Consider the following 13,973-nt stretch of genomic DNA (forward strand, 5'->3'; position numbering starts at 1 on the left):
TGGTTTGACACAGAGTGTTCCAGCTAGAAAATGCTGCTTCTAGTAAGCTATAGTATCCTTCTAGTAAGTAAATCCTCACCTGAAATAATATCAAAATATTGGCTCATGTAGAGTAGTCATTTGGCGTCATTCTGTGAAAATAGCACTGTATACCCCAAAAATAGTCATCCTAAGAAAGGTGTAGTTTTTCAAAAGCTGTTATGCCAAAACATGGTTAATAGAACTCAATCTTCAGAATAATTCTATGTACTCTGACAACACAGACACCTTTCCTAAGTGTGCTTGTTTTTAGCTGCTCAGTCATGTCCAGTTCGTTGCAACCCTTTTGACTGTAGCCCTCCAAGCTCCTCTGTCCATGGGATTTTTCAGGTAACAATACTGGAGTGGTTTTCTATGTCCTCCTCCAGGGCGACTTAGCAGCAGCAGCAGCATAAATTTGGCAAACCATTATTTTGCTTTTCTACCCTCCTCCATGGTCTCATCTAGCAGTGTGTGCAACTGAACAGAATTCTCATTTTAACATGTGTTTAAATCTGAAATATGATCTGTGATAACTTGCTTCTCTTTGGCTATCTTTCCAGATATGCATGACTAATTCCTCCTTCAGAGAAACAGCATGCAGTGTTTTCTGATAAATTGAAGTGTGCCTGACACAAGCAATAGGGTCAGCTAACATCTTCTGATCATGAAAGATACTTGGCGCTATGCTCCTGCCATGTATTTGGTATACCAGCTAGCTGTGGTACAGCCTTCTCTGGTGGCTCAGTGGTAAAGAGCCTGCCTGCCTGCCAAGCAGGAGACTTGGGTTTGATTCCTCGGTCAGGAAGATCCCTTGGCAAAGGAAATGGAAACCTATTCCAGCATTTTCTTGCCTGGGAATTCCATAAACAGAGGAGCTTGGTGGATATAGTCCATAAGGTTGCAAAAGAGTCAAACATGATTTAGCAACTGAACAAGAACAACTAGTTGTGCTATGGCCACGAGGCTACCTGTCAATGGGGTCAATGATCAAACATGGGAAATTACAGTTTATTTTATATATGAAATAGGTATGACAAATATGTATGACCAATCTTTGATGGCATGTATATAGTCTGAATATTCTGGTTACAACATTTTTCATTTTTAATACATGCAAATCTACAATTAATTATTGTATTGTTTAGTAACACTTTAGTTTCACAGTTAATTGTTTTGTTTGCAGTTATTTTGCAGCAATGAACTACAAAGTTTAAAAGTTCATGTTTAATTAACGTTATAAACATAAATTGTATTTCTCAAGATCAATGTTTGTTAGCATTGATCATCTATCATGGGGACTGTAGAGACCATATGGAAATGAGAAGTGACAACATGGGAATCAGGTAAGCAGTTATCATAAGAAGACTTATGCCTAAAAGTGAAAACTGAACACATGTTGAGAAAATGTGTTTTCAGGCTGTGAAAGAAGAATTTTCATCTAGATCAAATAACTCCACTTTGAATTTCACATTTTCCTGACATAAAAATTGAGGCAATAGTTACTGAGGAATAACTATAAATTTCTCTGTGCCAGGATGATCAAACTAAGTTAGAATTATAAAGACAAGTAACAATGTCTCAACACATCCCCACTTGTGACAGGCCTTTCCCGACATGCAATGTGCATCTTCATTGTACATTAACCAGACCTCAAAGCAGGAGACTATAATTAACTTTTACAAAGAACAGTCCCTTTCCTCAGACTCCAGAACTGTAGTTCTAAGGTTAATATTTTCTTTTTCATCCCTACTTGGAATAACAATGACATGAAAACTCACTCTGTACTTGCAAACCTAACCAAAACATCTTGGATGATCTTTATATATTAGTTATGATGCATAATTCTTGGTTTGAAGTATGTGCACGAATGTGTACTCAGTCGTGTCCTACTCACTGAGACCCCATGGGCTGCAGCAGGCCCAACTCTGCTGCCCACGGAATTTTCCAGGCAAGAATACAGGAGTGGTTGGCCATTTCCTCTACCAGGGGATCTTCCCAACCCAGGGATCAAACCCACATCTCCTGCATTGGCAGGTGTGTTCTTTACCACTGAGGCACCTGGGAAGTCCTCAAGAATGTATAATGTGGCATCTCTAACTCTTGATCCACAGAACAGTTCTCAGAGCTTCCTGAAGTCTATCTCCTGAGTTATAATCCTCAGTTTAGCTCAAACAAAATTATTTTTTCTTCCTTCTTAGCTTGATTGCTATTTGATTCTTCATTATTGGGCTTCAGTTAGCAGACAAGCATAGAAAATAAGTAAATGATACCAGATTTCCATCAGTGATTTGACTTGAAACATAAAATTATTTAATTCTCATACTGATTTGATATTTTCATTTCATTCACAGAATTAATGTAGGCCTTTGGAATTTTAGTCTCTTGAAGGTGACATACCTGATATGTGAATGTTACCAGGATTTCAACTTAAATGTTCAGCCAGAAAAATAGAAGTATTTGTATTTGTAATTATAATAAAATTTTCAGTGGTGCCAATGTTCATGATAACAAAAAAACTTCTTTTCATAAGTTAAAAAAAAAGCTTGTGAGCAAAAATATATTAAAAAGTAATTGGAGGGCACACATAATTCATTGTTTTATCCAAATAAACTGCATTGTTCTGCCAATTGGAATAAAAATAAGTTCAGTTCAGTCACTCAGTTGAGTCTGACTCTTTGCGACCCCGCCAACTGCAGCACACCAGGCTTCCCTGTCTATCACCAACTCCCAGAGCTTACTCAAACTCATGTCCATCATGTCGGTGATGCCATCCTACCATCTCATCCTCTGTCATCCCCTTCTCCTTCCACCTTCAATCATTCATTCCCTGCATCAGGGTCTTTTCAAATGAGTCCATTCTTCACATCAGGTATCAGAGTTTCATTTTCAGCATCAGTCCTTCCAATGAATATTCAAGACTGATTTCCTTTAGGATGGACTGGTTGGATCTTCTTGCAGTCCAAGGGACTCTCAAGTCTTCTCCAACACCACCATTCAAAAGCATCAATTCTTCAGCACTCAGCTTTCTTTATAGTCTAACTCTCATATCCATACATGACTACAGGGACAACCATAGCTTTGACTAGACAGACCTTTGTTAGTAAAGTAATGTCTCTGATTTTTAATATACTGTCTAGGTTTGTCATAGCTTTTCTTCCAGGAGCAAGTGTCTTTTAATTTCATGGCTACAGTCACCATCTGCAGTGATTTTGGAGCCCCAAAAATAAAGTCTCTCATTGTTTCCCCATCTATTTGCCATGAAGTGATTGGACCAGATGCCATGATTTTAGTTTTCTGAATCGAGTTTCAAGCCAACTTTTTCACTCTCCTCTTTCACTTTCATCAAGAGGCTCTTTAGTTCTTCTTTGTTTTCTGCCATGAGTGGTGTCATCTGCGTATCTGAAATTATTGATAATCCTCCCAGCAATCTGATTCCAGCTTGTGCTTCAACCAGCCCAGCATTTCACATGATGTACTCTGTATATAAGTTAAATATAGTTTGCCAAATTTGCAAATATTTTAAGTATACACAGCTAAGTAACTGAAATACAAATTTTGTGGAAAATCTATCTAATTTTAAATAGAGCAATGGAATGTGTTTTAAACCTCTTTGTCTATCACAAATCCTATTTCAGATGTTTGAAACTTTGAAGAACAACTGTGTAAAGTAATCCATGTTATCAACAATAATGCTGATTTTCATGACCCTTCTAAATTTAGTTTTGTGTTTTATGTCAAATAAATGAGAAGTCTTGAAAGCAGAAAAATATCTAAGAAAATGCTGAATGAAAATAGGATGACTAACAATGTTTCAGAATCAAAATTTGGCAAAATATTCCAAATCATTAGAAAAACAGACTGGCTATTTGACAAGTTTTATCTTTTTATAATATTTGTTAATGACATGCATTTTAAATTATAGTGAAAAAGTAGCTCCTGTGAAAATAATTTGTCTAAAATATTTAAAATTTCAGTCCAAAAAAATTAAAAGCAGAAGTAGTTTCCATCAAGTTCTGCACTGTCAAGGTACTTCAGCTCCATTGAGTTATTTCACAATGAAACAACATTGTCCACAAAGGAAGTGCTAAATTCATTAATCATAAAGTATAACTTTGAAGGTTATATATAACACTTTTGGAAGAAAGTGAAGAACTAAAGAGTCATTTGATGAAAGTGAAAGAGGAGAGTGAAAAAGTTGGCTTAAAATTCAACATTTAGAAAACTAAGATCATGGGATCTGGTCCCATCACTTCATGGCAGATAGATGGGGAAACAATGGAAAGAGTGAGAAACTATATTTTGCGGGCTCCAAAATCACTGCAGATGGTGACTGTAGCCTTGAAATTAAAAGACACTTGCTCCTTGGAAGAAAAGCTATGACCAACCTAGACAGCATATTAAAAGGCAGAGACATTACTTTGCCAGCAAAGGTCCATCTAGTCAAAGTTATGTTTTTTCCAGTAGTCATGTATGGATGTGAGAGTTAGACTATAAAGAAAGCTGAGCACCAAAGAACTGATGCTTTTGAACTGTTGGAGTTAGACTTTTGAATATTTGGCATTGGAGAAGACTCAAGAGTCCCTTGGACAACAAGGAGATTCAACCAGTCCATTCTAAAAGAAATCAATCCTGAATATTCATTGGAAGGACTGATGCTAAAGCTGAAACTCCAATAATTTGGTCACCTGATGCGAAGAACCGACTTGTTGGATAAGACCCTGATGCTGGGAAAGATTGAAGGTGGAAGGAGAAGGAGATGACAGAGGATGAGATGGTTTGATGGCATCACCAACTCGATAGACATGAGTTTGAGTAAGCCTCAGGAGTTGGTGATGGACAGGGAAGCCTGGCATGCTGCAGTCCATGGGGTCACAAAGAGTCGGACACCTCTGAGTGACTGAACTGAACTGAGCTGAACTTTGAAGGAGACTTCTATGGATTTTATGTTTAAAATTTTACATAATAAAGACCATATATTTAAAAATGTTATTCTGAACAATGTAAATGACATTGAATTGGGAATATTACAATTAAGAAATGAAAATAAATAAATATTTACAAGAATAACCACTCATAATTTTTTTTGGATATTCATTACCAGCAGGCACATTTGCTTTTAAATTTGCTTTAGTGTTCATATATTTTTAAAGGAAATTTGTTATTTTAAAGAGTTTTTAAAATAAGTCTTTTAGTTTATAATATAAAAACTTCTATTATATTGTCATATTTTATATAATTTTAATTATGTTGGGGTTATCCTTTCGCTCTCCCGGTTTGAAGGATAATTTTTGTAATCATCCTGTATCAAAGAGCAAAAATTCTGGTAAGATTGATAAAGAAGTAAAGAGTAGACACAATATTACTCTGAATGGAAAAACACAGGTCCACAGATAGAGCAGTCATTAATAACATTCTGTGATAATGATATTAGTAACTTAGTGCAACATTTAAAAACTTTGAAGAAATGGACAATTCTTTTAATATGTAACTTAATCTAACAGGTAAAATTAGATTGCATGAAGAATGCTGAGACTAAAAAAGAAAGACGAAGACAAATACTATTGCCAAATGGTTTTCTAAGTGAGTTCTACAAGTCCTCACCTGATAGATCATCCCAATTGATACATGCTTTTACATAGATTAGAAAAGAATGACTTGTCAACTTATTTTGTAAGAATAGTACAATCATGGAGCAAAACATAAGTACATTACATGAAAAGAACATTATAGGCTGATTTGACTCAAATAACTACATATAGATAGATTATCTAAAACAATATAACAGCCTAAATGCTACAGTGCATAAAAATGGTGATACACAGTACCTTGTGACTAAAGTGGAAAAACTAAGGCCAACACTAATTTAGCCAAATGATTAAAGTCAACACCCTCTGTGATAAGTCATATTGAGAGCATATACCCTTGATAGAATGTGTTGAAAATGGTTTTCAACCTCTAGGATCTTCCTCCTCAAAATCCATAACCCCAGTCTCACCGTAGAAAAATGTGGGACAAACTCAAATTGAGGGACATGCTACAAAATACATAATCAGTAATCCTCAAAACTGTTAAAAAAAAAAAAAAAAAAAAAAGTCTGAGAAACTGTCATGCCTAAGAAGAGCCCAAGGAACAGGGTGACTAAATATGGTAACAAAGTATCCTGGATGGAATCTTGGTACAAAAAAAGGAAATTAGGAGAGGGGTGGGAAACTAATAAAATGGGATTAAAGAATGAAGATTAATAATAAAAAAGGAATTCATTGAAAAAAATAAGAAACTTTAAGGGAAACAATTATTTGAGTTTAAAACTGTTAGATGGTATCTATGATGTTGAAGTGGGCAGAAATCTATACTGACCCTAAAATTCCCAGTCCCTAGTAGACACACTTCTTCATTTAGTCAAACACTAACCTATGTGCTGCTATGAAGGGATTGTTATGATGTGATTAAGCTCCCCAGTCTCCCTAATGTTGAGGAGATTATCCAGATGAACCTCACCTAACCTGGTGAGCTCATTCAGTTTCCAGCTAGTTGTAGAAAATAGGGAAATAGGCATGCACACTGGTTGTCCTGGCAAAAGTGTGCACCCACGCTGTGAACTGTCCGTGAGTGTTATGAGAAGGACCTGTGAGCAGCCTCTGGCTGAGTGTTCTCTGGCTAACAACTAACATGGTAATGGGAATATCCATCACACAGGCACAAACAAGTGAATTCTGCCAACAAGTTAGGTTGAAAGAGAGAACTCTGTCTCTGAGAAGGTTGATACCTGGATTTCAACCTGTAAGACCCTGAGCAAAGTAATCCAGCCACAATCTACTACTCTTTGGACTTATAGAAACTGTGAGGTGGTAAGTTTCTGATGCTTTAAGCCACTGAGTTTGTGGTAATTTGTCATGTGACAAATACAAATGTAATACAATCAAGTAATAAAGAGTAAGATATAAATAGTTACAGGACAAAAATCCTCCAAAGATAAGAATGGCATTTCATAAAGGAGAATACATACATGGTTAGTAAATGTTTAAGAGATATCTTTAACCACTTAAGTGAGGTATGTAAATGAAATTCTAAAGAAATAATATTTTGCACCTATTAAATTACCATTACTTAAGAAACTTTCAAATACTAAGATTTGTAGATGATATGAATGAAGAATTTCTTATTCATTATAGGTAGAAATGTAACATATCCAAGAAAACTCTTATAAATGCTCAACAGAAATCATGTGTTTAAAAGTTTAATGCAGTCCTGTTTTTATTAGAAAGATCTTGGAAACAATCAAAATGTCTATCACTGAAGATGGGTAAATTAACCGTGGTGTACTCACACAATAGACTATTATGTAATAGTCAAAACAAATGTATCAAACCATATGGGTCAATCTCAGCAATATAGTTTGTGTGGGCTAGTCCCACAAGGTTATATCCATGCATATAATGATAAATAAAACAACCACCGAAAAAAAGTTTACTTAAGATTTTTAAAATGTTTTTATAGTAAAATTATATTTTACAAAAACAGCAGACGTATTTCTAGACTGTGGTTACCTCAAAAGGGGGTAAGTAGCAATTTGCAATAGGGAAGGAGCTCTGGAAGATGTTAATGACCATCAGCATTCTAGGGAATCACTTATCCACGGGTCCATGCTTGCCGTTATATTGAAATGAGACAAAAAATGGGAGGCAAGCAGGTCACAATGGATGTGTATTAGAATCACTCGGGGAGATTCCAGAGTGCCCTCCCCACTTCTGATTTGTTATCTTTAAGATTCAAGTTAGGAATCTGCATTGTTAATGAGCAGATTAAAATTTGTATCTCCAGAATCCAGAGAATCCTTTACCATGACTTGAGAGGGGAGTCTACCATCCTTGAAAAGTTTTATGATGGCTCATATCTGTAGAAAATCACATTGGGAACTGCTGCTATCAAACTGGATTTCCCCAAACTCAGTGAGGATGATGGAATTCCTGGGAAACAGGGACCCACACCTAGTCCCCAAAGACAAGATGGGCTGGTAGCTATAATGAACAATGAAGCCAAAACTGTAATCAGAAAGTCTGACTCATGGAAACCTATGACACTGGCCAATTGATTATGGTGACCCTAGAACTGAAATGGAGGGGCAGCCTGCTGAAGTCCTACAGACCAAGGGAAAGTTAAGGCAACAATCTTCTTTATGATTAATAGCATTCTTAATTTAACAAACTGGACAGTTACAAAAAGAAGACTCAGCTGATAAGACAAAACATGTGGACATTATGTAAATAAGGAGCCTCATTGTACCAGTTCAGTTCAGTCACTCAGTTATATCTGACTCTTTGTGACCCCATGGGCTGCAGCACACCAGGTCTCCCTGTTCATCACCAACTCCTGGAGCTTGCTCAAACTCATGACCATCGAGTCAGTGATGCCAGTGTATGCCAGTCGGTGAGTCAGTGTATTCCTCAGGTTAAATAAGTGTTGGCTTAGGGCAGAGAGGATGTATAGTCTACCTTTACACATTTGAAATATTGTCATCACATGGAGATTAAAATTTCATTATGTAATTATGAAGACTAGAACCAATGGATAGAAAGATAGGTGAATATTGAATATCAAACATTTTAAAAACTTTAAATATTAAACTAGTTCCAAAAGAAATTAATTACAATCAAGTGATTTCAATAGAAATTGCACAGTTATCAGAATTTGTAGATATTTTTCAATTGCTTTAGAAGTCAAATAAGATGACCTTTAAGTACTGATGATAAGATTTGATTTTTTATATTCTCCTAACAATAGAACATTAAAACAGAAAACAACATATTCACCTTCTTCACTTCTACATATAAAACATAAGAGAACACACCTTTTATATAATTCCACAAATGACATTTGTGTTTTTGTTTTTGCATTTTGAATACCCACATCTCTTCCAAAAAGGAAAAAAATATCTCAAATGTCAAGTATTTTCCTTTGAGCTAACAATGAAGCAGAGTTAGTGAATACTCCTTTTTTTCAGGTTTGTGACTCATTTTTCAAATTGTAGTGAAAAACACATAAGATAAAATTTATAATCTTAACTATTTTTAGGGCACAGTTCAGTGGTTCTAAGTATATTTACACTGTTATATAACAAATCTCTAGCACATGTTTTCATCTTATAAAACTCTATGCCCATTGACAACAACTCCCCTTATATTTTTCTCCAAAGCTCCTGGCAACTATCACTTTGTTTTGTGTTTCTATAAATGTGGCTATTATAGATACATTATATACATGAAATTATACAATATGACTTGTTCATTTCACTTAACATAATGTCCTCAAAGTTCACCCATGTGGCAAAACGTGACAAGATTTCCTTCATTTTTAGGGCTGAAAAATATTCTGTCATATGTATATAGCACATTTTCTCTCTCCATTCATACCCTGGTGGGCATGTGGGTTGGGTCCTCCTCATGAAAACTATGAACAATGCTATAATGAAAATGGGTGTGCAAATATCTCTTGGAAATCTTGTTTTCAATTATTTTGAGTATATATATATATATATATATATATATATATATGCAGAAGTGGGAATGCTAGAATATATGGAAACTTTTAATTTTTTTAGGGAACTTCATATTGTTTTCTACAGTGACTGTTGTTATTATTCAGCTGTGTCCTACTTTTTGTGATCCCGTGGACTGAAGCACGCCAGCCTTCCCTGTCCTTCACCGTCTCCTGGAGCTTGCTCAAACTCATGTCCACTGAGTCGGTGATGTCATCCAACCATCTCATACTCTGTTTTCCCCTTCTCCTCCTGCCCTCAATCTTTCCCAGCATCAGGGTCTTTTCCAATGAGTCAATTCTTCACACCAGGTGGCCAAAGTATTGGAGTTTCAGCTTCAGCATCAGTCTTTCCAATGAATATTCAAAACTGATTTCCTTTAGGATGAACTGGTTGGATCTTCTTGCAGTCCAACGGACTCTCAAGAGTCTTCTCCAACACCACAGTTCAAAAGCATCGATTCTTCAGCACTCAGCTTTCTTCATAGTCCAACTCTAACATTCATACATGACTAATGGAGAAACCATAGCTCTGACAAGATGAACCTTTGTTGGTAAACTAATGTATCTGCTTTTTAATATGCTGTCTAGGTTGGTCATAGCTTTTCTCCCAAGGAGCAAGCGTCTTTTAATTTCATGGCTGCAGTCACCATCTGCAGTGATTTGGGAGCCCCCAAAAATAAAGTCTCTCATTGTTTCCATTATTTACCCATCTATTTGCCATGAGGTGATGGGACTGGATGCCATGATCTTAGTTTTCTGAATGTTGAGTTTTTTTTTTAATAACTATACAAATATTAATATTTGATACAAGGATCTCAACTGAATGTTGAGTTTTAAGCCAACTTTTTCACTCCTCTTTCACTTTCATCAAGAGGCTCTTTAGTTCTTCATTTCCTGCCATAAGGGTGGTATCATCTGCATATCTAAGGTTACTGATATTTCTCCCGGCAATCTTGATTCCAGCTTGTATTTCATCCAGCCTGGCATTTCTCATGATGTACTCTGCATATAAGTAAAATAAGCAGGGTGAGAATATAGAGCCTTGACTTACTCCTTCTGGATTTGGAAACTTTCTGTTACTCCATGTCCATTTCTAACTGTTGCTTCTTGACCTGCATACAGATTTCTCAGGAGGCAGGTCAGCTAGTCTGATATCCCCATCTCTTTCAGAATTTTCCACAGTTTATTGTGGTCTACATAATCAAAGGTTTTGGCATAGTCAATAAAGCACAAGTAGATGTTTTTCTGGAACTCTCTTGCTTTTTTGATGATCCAGGGGATGTTGGCAATTTGATCTCTGGTTCCTCTGCCTTTTCTAAATCCAGCTTGAAATTCTGGAAGTTCACAGTTCATGTACTGTTGAAGCCTGGCTTGGAGAATTTTGAGGATTACTTTGCTAGTATGTGTGATGAGTGCAAGTTGCGGTAGTTTGAACATTCTTTGGCATTGCCTTTCTTTGGCTTCCCACCTGCTATCTATTTTACACATGACAGATTATATATGTCAGTGCTACTTTCTACATTCGTCCTACTCTCTCCTTCCCCCGCTATGTCCACACCTCCATTCTCTACATCTGCATCTCCATTCCTTCCCTGCAAATAGACTCATCAGTGTCTTCAGGTTCTTTCAGCAATGATTTATAGTTTTCAAAGTACAATTCTTTCACTTCCTCAGTTAGGTTTTTCCCTTTATATCTTATTTTTTAGATAATATTGTAAATGGAATTGCTTTTTTAATTCTACTTTTGGATTGTTAATGTGTAGAAATGCAACTGATTTGGGGGACATAATGGGGCATAATAACTTTGTATACTGCAAATTTGCTGAATTAATTTATTAGTTCTAACAGTTTGTGTGTGTGTCTTTGGGTTTTCTACATGAAAAAATAATGCCCTATGTAAACAGAGATAAATTGATTATTTCTTATTAGTTTGGATATCATTTTTTTTCTATCTGATTGCTTGAAATTTCAGTGGCATGTAGGGGAGAAGTGGTAACAGCTGACATCCTGGCCTTTTTTTTGATGTTGGAGAAAAGGATCTGTCAGCCTATTATCATAAAGTATGATGTCAGCTGTAATATTTTTTCATGTATGGCCTTTATTTTGTTAAGGTAGTTTCCTTCTATTCTTAGTTTACTAAGTGTTTTTAGCATGCAAGGGTGTTATGTCAAATATCTTTTATACATCAAGAGTTAATCACATGTTTCTTGTCCTTTATTCTGTTGATATGACAAAGCTTATTGACTAATTTTCTTATGTTGAGCCACCTTTTCATTCCAAGAATAATAAATCTCAATTGATTATTATGTATAATTCTTCTGACGTGCTTTTGAATTTGATTTACTACTGTTTGTTGATGACTTTTTTCTCTAGTGTTTTGTTCATTTCTCCCTGTTGTGTCTTTGTCTGGCTTTTGTGTTGAAATAATGCTGGCCTCCTAAATGAGCTTCGAAATCTTTCCTCCTTTTCAAATTTTTGAAAGAGTTTGAGGATGGATGCTGTCTCCAGAAATCTAAATAATAAATTTCTGTTTTTTATAAGCCATTCAGTTAATGGTATTGCTAAAATAGCAGCCTGAACACATTAATGCAGAAATTGGTTCTGAGACGTAGGGATGCTTCTGTAACAAATACCTGAATACATGGAAGTGGGTGTGGGACAGGATAATGGTTAGAGACTGAACTAGTTTTGAGATGCATACTAGATAACATGCTACTGCTGCAAATAGAACTTCATAGGTGATTTCAGTGAGGATGCTGTTGGAAAAAAGGATTGTTTTTGTTGTTTTGTCACTAAGTCATTTCCGACTCTTTTCCAACCCCACGGACTCTAACCTGCTAGGCTCCTCTGTCCATGGGATTTCCCAGGTAAGAATACTGGAGTGGGTTGCTATTTCTTTCTCCAGAGTATCTTCCTGACCCAGGAATCAAATCCAGGTCTCCTGCATTGGCAGTTGGATTCTTTACCTTAGCTACCTGAGAAGCTTGAAAGTGAAAGTCATTCAGTTGTGTCCAACCCTTTGTGACCCCATGGACTGGGGCCTGCGAGAGTCCTCTGTCCATGGAATTCTCCCAGCCAGAATACTGGAATGGGTAGCCATTACCTTCTCCGGGGGACTTCCTAACCCAAGGATTGAACCCAGGTCTCCCACCTTGCAGATGGTTATTTACATCTGACCCACCAGTGAAACCTTATGAAAGAAAATGAAGAGGAACTAAAAAGCCTCTTGATGAAGGTGAAAGAGAAGAATGAAAAAGCTGTCTTAAAACTCAACATTCAAAAAACTAAAATTATGGCATCCGGCCCCATCACTTCATGGCAGATAGATGGGGAAACAATGGAAACAGTGACAGACTTTATTTTGGGGGGCTGCAAAATCACTACAGATGGTGACTGCAGCCATGAAAGTAAAAGACGTTTGCTCCTTGGAAGAAAAGCTATGACCAATCTAGACAGCATGTTAAAAGGCAGAGACATTACTTTGCAACAAAAATCCATCTAGTCAAAGCTATGATTTTTCCAGTAGTCATGTATGGATGTGAGAGTTGGACCATAAAGAAGGCTGAGTGCTGAAGAATTGACTCTTTTTAACTGTGTTGTTGGAGAAGACTCTTGAGAGTCACTTGGACCTCAAGTAGATCCAACCAGTCCATCTTAGAGGAAGTCAATCCTGAATATTCATTGGAAGGACTGATGCTGGAGCTGAAGCTCCAATACTTTCATCACCTGATGCAAAGAGCAGACTCATTGGAAAAGACCCTGATGCTGGGAAAGATTGAAGGCAGGAGGAGAAGGGAACAACAGAAGATGAGATGGTTGGGTGGCATCATCTATTCAATGGACATGAGCAAGCTCCAGGAGATGGTGAAGGACAGGGAAGGCTGGTGTGCTGCAGTCCATGGTGTCACAAAGAGTCAGACAAAATTGAGCAACTGGACAGCAAGAACAACCAGGGAAGGTGGAAAAAAGAATAGCTGTAGAGAAAGTGTTAATATTCTTAGTGAATATATAAATAATCATGTGGGTAAAAAATATGGCAGTGAAAGTTATCATGATGCAGTCTCAGATGGAAATAAAAATATGTTACTGGACAATGGAGAAAAGGTTACCCTTGCAACAAAATGGCAAAACTTGGTCTAATTATGTTTTAGTGTTCTGTGAAAAGTAGAACTTCTAAGCAATGAAATGAATATTTAGGTAAGGAAATTTCCAAGCAGTTTGTTGAAGGTATAGCTTGACTCCTTATAGTAAAATGAAAGAGAAGAGAGATGATTTTAAAATGAAAATTTTAAGCAAAACTAAAAGATTCAGAAAACTCTCAGTTTAACCAATTGTAACTAAGGAAAATGGGACAAAATGAATGGAAACTATTGGACTTCCTAGACTCTACAGGGCTGAACCCTAGAAGTAAACTG

Source organism: Bos indicus x Bos taurus, chromosome 8, assembly GCF_003369695.1.
Source record: "Bos indicus x Bos taurus breed Angus x Brahman F1 hybrid chromosome 8, Bos_hybrid_MaternalHap_v2.0, whole genome shotgun sequence".
NCBI classification, from domain to species: domain Eukaryota; kingdom Metazoa; phylum Chordata; class Mammalia; order Artiodactyla; family Bovidae; genus Bos; species Bos indicus x Bos taurus.